At 40.7% G+C, this 10,293-nt stretch overlaps 1 protein-coding gene across 1 annotated transcript in view; it reads right to left on the minus strand.

The window, feature by feature from the left end:
• LOC133647995 (zinc finger BED domain-containing protein 4-like) overlaps nt 1-21 on the minus strand; it is a 1,513-nt gene extending 1,492 nt beyond the window's left edge. The window contains exon 1 of the mRNA XM_062043765.1: nt 1-21. This exon is cut by the window's left edge and continues 142 nt beyond it. The gene's annotated coding sequence lies outside the window, so the exon portion shown is untranslated.
• Between the last annotated feature and the right edge of the window lie 10,272 nt (nt 22-10,293).

A 10,293-nucleotide genomic window follows, 5' to 3' on the forward strand; every position in this document is an offset into this window, starting at 1 on the left:
TGGAATTCCACCGCGTTGGAACGTCTTGGATCAGTGGCTTCTGCTGCTGTCCGAGTTTCACCTGCTCTGCATTCAGCTCCGTTAAGTTTGCCGGGCTGTGTTTAAAATGTCCCACAATCTTGCGACACTTGGCTAATGCAGGAACAAATCCGCTGTCAGCGAGACTCACAGTGATGCTTCTCTGTATGACGTGCGCGATACAGGGCATATGCTCGTATGGTAGAATACGAGCCGCAGCAATCATATTGCGTGCACTGTCAGTCCCAATGGTTGTAACTTTTCTTTCAATTTCCCACTTGCATGCCACAGTTTGAAACTGTTCTGCACATGCCTCTGCAAAGTGGCGTTCTTCCGTTTTCATTATAGTTAGCGCAAAGGACTGCAATTCCCATGCTTTAGTTATTAAATGTGCAGTTACTCCCAAGTAATTTGTGTTACTCACTGACGTCCAGTGGTCTCCTGTCAGGGCGACATATTCCGCTTGAGCTAAAGCCGCCTCTTTTTTCCCCTTTTCTGTTTCATAGAGTGCGTGGATACTTTTCATTATTGTGCCTCTGCATGGTGGCTTGTAGGATGTATCGAGGGACGCCACTTTCAAAACATCAGCGAAGCCCTTATCTTCAACAATGCAAATCGGTCTACAGTCCTTTGCGACCCATTTGGCAATTGTGTTAGTTAATTTATCCGAGTTGGACTTGCTTACTGGTCTGCGTTCACTCAGGGTTGTCTGACGCAAGCCAGGTGTAGCACTGGAAGCCCCCACAAATGCATGTTTAGCGTTGAGATGGTATTTAAGGCTTGAACAGGTTCGGTGAAACTGAAACTCTCTGTTGCAGTGCGTACAAATGACTGTCTGTTTATTTATTGTTCCATCTTTGTTCTTCTTAAACTTAAATCCCTCCAGAGGGCCAACCTGTTCGTCTTGCTCCATGTTGCTGCTCCGTTCAGTGTCGGGAGGAATTATGGGAAGTATGGGTGGAGGGATTCTGCGCATGCGTTAATTACGTTAAAAAATTTAACGTAATTAATTCCAAAAATTAATTAACGCCGTTAACGCGATAATTTTGACAGCCCTAATATATATATATATATATATATATATATATATATATATATATATATATATGCTGAACCCCGCTTTAAAATCATAGCGACCCCGCAGGCTCCTGCAATCGCTCTCGCCAAATTACAGCGAGCGTTTCTCTGCGACGTCACTGTCAGCGTCACTTTAAAGAACAAGACAGGATGACAGTGCCCCCGTTTATAGGGATCACTGCACGCGTTAATGCTTTAATGAGAAATGAAGTGAATCATATGGCCTTCACAGTCACTACATCCCATATTTCGACTAAGGGTGTTATTCTCAGGTTACTTCACAATACAACGTTCAACACATGACTCATGATAACAATGGTATCTTGGTATAGCGATACGGCGAATGCCGATACATTACTTTAATAACCTACGATATATCTGTGTGTGGGGCTGCACGGTGAAACAGTGGTTAGTGCATGTGCCTCCCAATACAAAGGTCCTGAGTTCGATCCCGGGCTCGGGGTCTTTCTGTGTGGAGTTTGCATGTTCTCCCCGTGACTGCGTGGGTTTCCGCCGGATACTCCGGCTTCCTCCCACCTCCAAAGACATGCACCTGGGGATAGGTTGATTGGCAACACTAAATTGGCCCTAGTGTGTGAATGTGTGTTGTCTGTCTATCTGTGTTGGCCCTGCGATGAGGTGGCGACTTGTCCAGGGTGTACCCCGCCTACCGCCTGAATGCAGCTGAGACCTATCTCTGCATTCCAGCACCCCCTACATTCCTGAAAGGGACAGGCGGTAGAAAATGGATGGATGGATGAATATCTGTGTGTTGGGGGTAAAAACAGCAGTGCGTCCTTCATCGCCTGCCTGACCAGTGGTCTGCTTTTTGGTGGCCTGCCCGTCGGGGGCCGGGGGCCCTCACAGAGTTCTCCGGCCCTGTCCTTTTGGTCCTGGTCGGTGGGCTTTTCTGGCCTGACTTGTCTTGCTCTGGTTGGGCAATACTTTACGGTTGGCGGTGGGTAGGGCCCTCGCTTGTAGCATTGTACAGGCCTTGGTGGAACTTTGCTGACACCTGATGTCTGTCCTCAGCATTTTACCGCGCCACCCTCCATATCCTTGCCATGCCTCCATCTGGATGAGGGCCTATATATATTGCTAAAATGATTTAAGGTTACGGGCAGCACGGTGAAACAAGGGTTAGTGCATGTGCCTCACAATCCAAAGGTCCTGAGTTCGATCCCAGGCTCGGGGTCTTTCTGTTTGCGTGTTCTCCCCGTGACTGCGTGGGTTCCCTCCGGGTACTCCGGCTTCCTCCCACCTCCAAAAACATGCACCTGGGGATAGGTTGATTGGCAACACTAAATTGGCCCTAGTGAGTGAATGTGAGTGTGAATGTTGTCTGTCTATCTGTGTTGGCCCTGCGATGAGGTGGCGACTTGTCCAAAGTGTACACCGCCTTCCGCCCGAATGCAGCTGAGATAAGCTTCAGCACCCCCTGCGACCCCGAAAGGGACAAGCGGTAGAAAATGGATGGACGGATGGATTTAAGGTTATGATTCAGGTTAGGTTTGGGTTTTGGTTAAGGTTGGGGTTAGAGTTTTATATAATCAGCCAAAAAAGCAATACATTCCACAACCGTAATAATAACAACCAATGGTGCATTGCATTAGCCACCTTGACTAACGTTACAAATCAAGTGTGAACTCTAGTGTTGTCAACGCCACTGTGGGCAAGTCTTTAAAACACAGTTCAGTTCCGTTGTCGTCACCCTTGTGGGCGCAACTTAGATGGGCGCGACTTAGAGTGTGTCTGCGGCCGCAGCTATACCTTTCTCAGCCGGCCAAGGGTTGTCCCTGGGAGGGACGCTGTGCATCAGGTTCTGTGGGGATAGATCGCCCGACTCTTAGTGAAAGGTGGGTTCTGATGGCTGGATTGCAGCTCGCTTTGCCGTCTCTGTTCTGTTGCCTTGTTGAGATGGGCGTTCGGCTTCTTCCTAATAGTTTGGGTATTTATTTGTCGTGCTCGGCCTAGTTGGTGCTCGGCCTAGCTGATACCTGCCTCTGTGCTTGCTTGCTTGTCTGCTGGCTCGCTCTCCCTCTCACTCTGGTTATGTATCATCCCTTTTTTTAAGGATTTTGTTGCCTTTGGGGACCAGCTTGCCCGCGGTGGTCTGCGTTCCAAGCTATTATGGCCGGGCTGTGTGTCTGGGGCCCCTGGGTCTGCCACCTGTCTGCGCTTCGTTTCGCTGCGGGCCCGGTCTGGGGGTCGGCCTGTCCTTCCTGGCCGGTCTGCCTGCGTGGGGCTGGTGGTTCCTTGTTGCCCGAGCACCGCACCTGTGTTTTGGGTGGGGGCTTTCTGGGTGGCTGAGGGCCGTGCCTTGGCTTCCACACATACTGGCTGACAAATAAACATCCATACATACATACACACGCACATTTACACACATACACCTATGCATACGCTTCAGCAAATATATTTATACATAGATGTATGCATATATAGACTCATCCAAGTCCCTATCCACATTATCTAAAACACAGCACAACGCAAAGCTCGATCTTGTTTTACCAGAGAACTCTATAAGTTATTGCAGAGTTTGTAATTGTATTTTTTTTCTTCCTCTTTGTCTTCTTTCTTTTCTGAAATAATATATTAATACTTTTTTATTAACTTATTGTTTTGTTACTTTTGAATAGATTTGAGAGATGCAATAATAGAGGTAAATATTATTAACAATTATCAATGTTGTTATTACTATTGGTATTATTATTGTTTTAATTGTATTGCGATGTTCATTGTCAAAACTGTGTTACTATCTACAAAACCCAGAACCAGTGAAGTTGGCACATTGTGTAAATTGTAAATAAAAACAGAATACAATGATTTGCAAATCCTTTCCAACTTATCATATTCAATTTAATAGACTGCAAAGACAAGATATTTAATGTTCGAAATGAGAAACTTAATTTTTTTTTTTTGCAAATAATCATTAACTTAGAAATTAATGGCAGCAACAAATCGCAAAAAAGTTGGAACAGAGGCATTTTTACCACTGTGTTACATGGCCTTTCTTTTTAACAACACTCCGTAAATGTTTGGGAACTGAGGAGACACATTTTTGAAGCTTTTCAGGTGGAATTCTTTCCCATTCTTGCTTGATGTACAGCTTAAGTTGTTCAACAATCTGGGGTCTCCGTTGTCGTATTTTAGGCTTCATAATGCGCCACGCATTTTCAATGGGAGACTGGTCCGGACTACAGGCAGGCCAGTCTTTTAAATTTTCCTGAGGGAACTCTCCTGAAGGAATCAATAAAGTACTATCTATCTATCTATCTATCTATCTATCTATCTATCTATCTAGTACCCACGCTCTTTTACTACGAAGCCACGCTGTTGTAACACGTGGCTTGGCATTGTCTTGCTGAAATAAGCAGAGGCATCTTTGATTGATTGATTGAAACTTTTTTTAGTAGATTGCACAGTGAAGTACATATTCCGTACAATTGACCACTAAATGGTAAAACCCGAATACGTTTTTCAACTTGTTTAAGTCGGGGTCCACTTAAATTGACCCCGTGACCCCCATGAGAACGTTGCTTGGATGGCAACATATGTTGCTCCAAAACCTGTATGTACCTTTCAGCATTAATGGTGCCTTCACAGATGTGTAAGTTACCCATGTCTTGGGCACTAATACACCCCCATACCATCACAGATGCTGACTTTTGAACTTTGCGCCTATAACAATCCAGATGGTTCTTTTCCTCTTTGTTCCAGAGGACACAACATCCACAATTTCCAAAAACAATTTGAAATGTGGACTCGTCAGACCACAGAACATTTTTACACTTTGCATCAGTCCATCTTAGATGAGATCGCCGGGTGTTGTTGATAAATGGCTTTCGCTTTGCATATAGAGTTTTAACTTGCACTTACAGATGTAGCGACCAACTGTAGTTACTGACAGTGGTTTTCTGAAGTGTTCCTTTGCTCATGTGGTGATATCCTTTACACACTGATGTCGCATTTTGATGCAGTACCGCCTGAGGGATCGAAGGTCACAGGCTTAGCTGCTTACGTGCAGTGATTTCTCCAGATTCTCTGAACCTTTTGATGATATTACAGACGGTAGATGGTGAAATCCCTAAATTCCTTGCAATAGCTCATTGAGAAATGTTGTTCTTAAACTGTTCAACAATTTGCTCACGCATTTGTTGACAAAGTGGTGACCCTCGCCCCATCCTTGAATGACTCAGCATTTTGTGGAAGCTGCTTTTATACCCAATCATAGCACCCACATGTTCCCAATTAGCCTGTTCACCTGTGGGATGTTCCAAATAAGTGTTGGATGAGCATTCCTCAACTTTCTCAGTCTTTTTTGCCACTTGTGTCAGCTTTTTTGAAACATGTTGCAGGCATCAAATTCCAAATGAGCTAATATTCGCGAAAAATAACGTTTTTTTTAATTAATTAAAGAAAAATAAAAAAATTATTGACATCCAGCATCAGACATTCCTATCCATTACATCATATTCACATAAATCATATCTATTCTCTGCCCTAAATGTCAAAATATTTTTGTGTATATCCCATCCATACCACCCACCACCCCCCCAAAAAAAAGAAACAACAAAAAAAACAAAGTAATATCTACAAATACATCGATTAAATAAACAGACAAAAAAACATAAAAAATAAAGGAAATAATAATACATTAATAATAATAATAATCAGAAATAAAATGAAATATATATATATATATATATATATATATATATATATATATATATATATATATATATATATATATATATATATATGTATATATATATATATATATATATATATATATATATATATATATATATATATATATATATATATATATATATATATATATATATATATATATATATATATATATATATATATATATATATATATATATATATATATGTGTGTATTATATACACACAAAGTTTTCCAGTTCGAATGTTAAGTATCTTGTCTTTGCAGTCTATTCAATTTAAAATATGTTAAAAATAATTAGCAAATCATAGTATTCTGTTTTTATTTAAGATTTACACAACGTGCCAACTTCACTGGTTTTGTGGTTTGTACTTCATTATTGTATTTTATTTTTGTAAATACATATTGGTATTATATGTATTGTATCTGCTGATGTAGTTCTGTTGTTGTTTTTTTGTTGCTGTTGTTGTTGTCTCTCTGTCTTGTCCCTACAATTTCCCCCTCTATCTTCATTTGTTTATATTTTCAGTCTCCTCCTGTTCCAGTTGCAATGCGCTAAAAGATAAACATATCTAAAAATGTAATAAAGATAAATACAAATAATGCAACAAGAGAAGTATACCATACTTCTCTTTTGTCAAGTAAATCTGTACAGTAGAAACGGGCATGTTGAAAAAAAAATGTATTTGCTCATGTGGCTGGACTGGATAGATTAAGAAAAAAAGATAAGAAAAAGTATATCATTTGTTTCACATAAATAAAAAAGGCTGCAAAGGTCCCATTGAAGGGGAAATCAACCTGCCACCCACCAGTGACTAGGCGATCGCCATCTGGCTCCAGGGGGGGGGGCCCGGTGACCCACGTCCGGGCGAGGGAAACTTGTGCCCATGATTGTGTGTCTTCATATGGGTCATTCTGCTGAGGCAGCTGCCCCTGCAAATCGATAAACGGAAGAATATGGATGAATGGATGGATAAATAAAAAAGTGTGAACATTTGTGTAAATTTCTGCATCGGGACCCAATTTAGACTGGGGAAAACAAAATCAAACTGACATACTGTAAAGTCCTGACCCAGTTTGGTCCCATCCGCAGTAAAAAAGCCAACACTTTGGATTTAAACACTGCTAATGCATCAATTAACTTCACTGCTCCAGTCCACCACATTAGTGCTGATGTGTTTTTTTCTCCTTTTGTAACTTCGACAACATTTTCAGCCACTCGCACCCCTTAAACTTGGAAAACAGTGACTTGAATCATCAAGGAGGACCGATAAAGGAAGTTTGTAGTGGAAAAAAAAATACATACAATATATAATCATATGTTATATATCACGATAGTTTGCCATATCGATATTTTGTCACAATGCTAAATATACCATATTTAATGTATTTCTGCATGTATTTGCTGGGGGTTTTTGATTGATTGATTGAAACTTTTATTAGTAGATTGCACACAGTGAAGTACATATTCCGTACAATTGACCACTAAATGGTAACACCCGAGTAAGTTTTTCAACTTGTTTAAGTCGGGGTCCACTTAAATTGATTCATGATACAGATATACACTACCGTTCAAAAGTTTGGGGTCACCCAAACAATTTTGTGGAATAGCCTTCATTTCTAAGAACAAGAATAGACTGTCGAGTTTCAGATGAAAGTTCTCTTTTTCTGGCCATTTTGAGCGTTTAATTGACTCCACAAATGTGATGCTCCAGAAACTCAATCTGCTCAAAGGAAGGTCAGTTTTGTAGCTTCTGTAACGAGGTAAACTGTTTTCAGATGTGTGAACATGATTGCACAAGGGTTTTCTAATCATTAATTAGCCTTCTGAGCCAATGAGCAAACACATTGTACCATTAGAACACTGGAGTGATAGTTGCTGGAAATGGGCCTCTATACACCTATGTAGATATTGCACCAAAAACCAGACATTTGCAGCTAGAATAGTCATTTACCACATTAGCAATGTATAGAGTGTATTTCTTTAAAGTTAAGACTAGTTTAAAGTTATCTTAATTAAAAAGTACAGTGCTTTTCCTTCAAAAATAAGGACATTTCAATGTGACCCCAAACTTTTGAACGGTAGTGTATACTATCAAATATATACTAACATCATAATGCAGTCATCACACAAGATAATCATCAGAGTATATACATTGAATTATTTACATTATTTACATTATTTACAATCCGGGGTGTGGGATATGGAGGGGGGGGGGTTAGGTTTGGTTGGTATCAACACTTCAATCATCAACAATCAACATCAACAATTGCATCATCAGAGAAATGGACATTGAAACAGTGTAGGGACTTGGTAGGATATGTACAGCAAGTAGTGGACGTAGAGAGAGAGAGAGAGAGAAAGAGAGAGAGAGAGAGAGAGAGAGAGAGAGAGAGAGAGAGAGAGAGAGAGAGAGAGAGAGAGAGAGAGAGAGAGAGATCAGAAAGCATAAGAAAAAGTATCTGCATTTGATTATTTACATTTGATTATTTACAATCCGGGGAGGGTGTTAGTTTAGGGTTGAAGTTGCCTGGAGGTGTACTTTTATTGCGGTTTTGAAGGAGGATAGAGATGCCCTTTCTTTTACACCTGTTGGGAGCGCATTCCACATTGATGTGGCATAGAAAGAGAATGAGTTAAGACCTTTGTTAGATCGGAATCTGGGCTTAACGTGGTTAGTGGAGCTCCCCCTGGTGTTGTGGTTATGGCGGTCATTTACGTTAAGGAAGTAGTTTGACATGTACTTCGGTATCAGGGAGGTGTAGCGGATTTTATAGACTAGGCTCAGTGCAAGTTGTTTTACTCTGTCCTCCACCCTGAGCCAGCCCACTTTGGAGAAGTGGGTAGGAGTGAGGTGTGATCTGGGGTGGAGGTCTAAAAGTAATCTGACTAGCTTGTTCTGGGATGTTTGGAGTTTAGATTTGAGGGTTTTGGAGGTGCTAGGGTACCAGGAGGTGCATGCGTAGTCGAAAAAGTGTGTTCCCGCTAGCATCCTCATGGTGCTTTTGTTGACCAGAGAGGAGATTCTATAGAGAAATCTCGTTCATTGGTTGACCTTTTTGATTACCTTGGTTGCCATTTTATCACATGAAAGATTAGCCTCTAGAATGGAACCTAGGTAGGTGACCTCATCTTTCCTGGTGATAACAATGTCACCCACTTTTATAGTGAAATCATTGACTTTCTTAAGGTTGTTGTGGGACCCAAACAGGATGGATACGGTTTTACCCAAGTGTAAGTGTTGTCAGTTAGTTATTACCATACAGTAGCTCAAAAAGTTATGAGTAGATTTTGATTAAACTTCCAGTGAAGGTCAGAAATTAAATAAGGAACATGTGATTGGTGATTTGGATCACTGTCTGGATTCAATGTATTTTTAAAGGATTCTCAACTATTGGGAAGTAGGGCTTAGCGCAGGTCGGCGGAATCTGAGTGTGTTTCTACTTGGCATATATTTCACTGTAAATCTTATTTACGTGGGTGTGTCTTTTGATTTGCCACGGGTGTATTGTTTGGGCTGATGCGTCAACTATCGGCATATTTTGATGGCACCAGGCACACACTGACAAGCTACATCCCATCCGTTTACAGCGCAGTCAAAACTCATATCCGATTTGTAACCACATTTTAAATAGCCCTGAAGTTATTTCATCCAATTAATTGTTTCCCTCTTAGAGGCATGGGAGCGAGTTCAACGCACACATACACTTACACACACACATACAGTACAGGCCAAAAGCTTTGGACAAACCTTCTCATTCAATGCGTTTTCTTTATTTTCACGACTATTTACATTGTAGATTGTCACTGAAGGCATCAAAACTATGAATGAACACATGTGGAGTTATGTACTTAACAAAAAAAGGTGAAATAACTGAAAACATGTTTTATATTCTAGTTTCTTCAAAATAGCCACCCTTTGCTCTGGATTACTGTTTTGCACACTCTTGGTATTCTCTCGATGAGCTTCAAGAGGTAGTCACCTGAAAGGGTTTTCACTTCACAGGTGTCATAGTTTTGATGCCTTCAGTGACAATCTACAATGTAAATAGTCATGAAAATAAAGAAAACACATTGAAATGAAGTGCGTCCAAACTTTTGGCCTGTACTGTCCACATATATATATTTTCTCCCCAGAGATTGCCTGTTGTCTGCTTGTTGAATTACCAAAGTGTGCATTTATAGGTTGTGTTTCTTGTGCAGTCAGAGACAGCATGTCGATGTGTATGACTATTTTCATGTGCTTTAAATTTTGTGATCCATTTTTTCCCAATTTCCACATCTAGAAGTGATAAATGTGGGCTGTGATTGTAGAGAAAATAGTGTGTTTGTCCCTTGTAATTGCTTTGCATATAAAACACAAGACTTCCTTCTGCACTGCGTCATAATGAAGCCAAGGAAAGTCCTTGTACCACTTTTCTTGAAAACTTACTTTTGTTTGACAGAACTTGAGTGTCCATTAATTTTGGGTGTGGCAAAAGTCACAATGAACTGAACTGCACTTA

This window comes from Entelurus aequoreus, linkage group LG04 (genome assembly GCF_033978785.1).
Source record: "Entelurus aequoreus isolate RoL-2023_Sb linkage group LG04, RoL_Eaeq_v1.1, whole genome shotgun sequence".
Classification (NCBI taxonomy): domain Eukaryota; kingdom Metazoa; phylum Chordata; class Actinopteri; order Syngnathiformes; family Syngnathidae; genus Entelurus; species Entelurus aequoreus.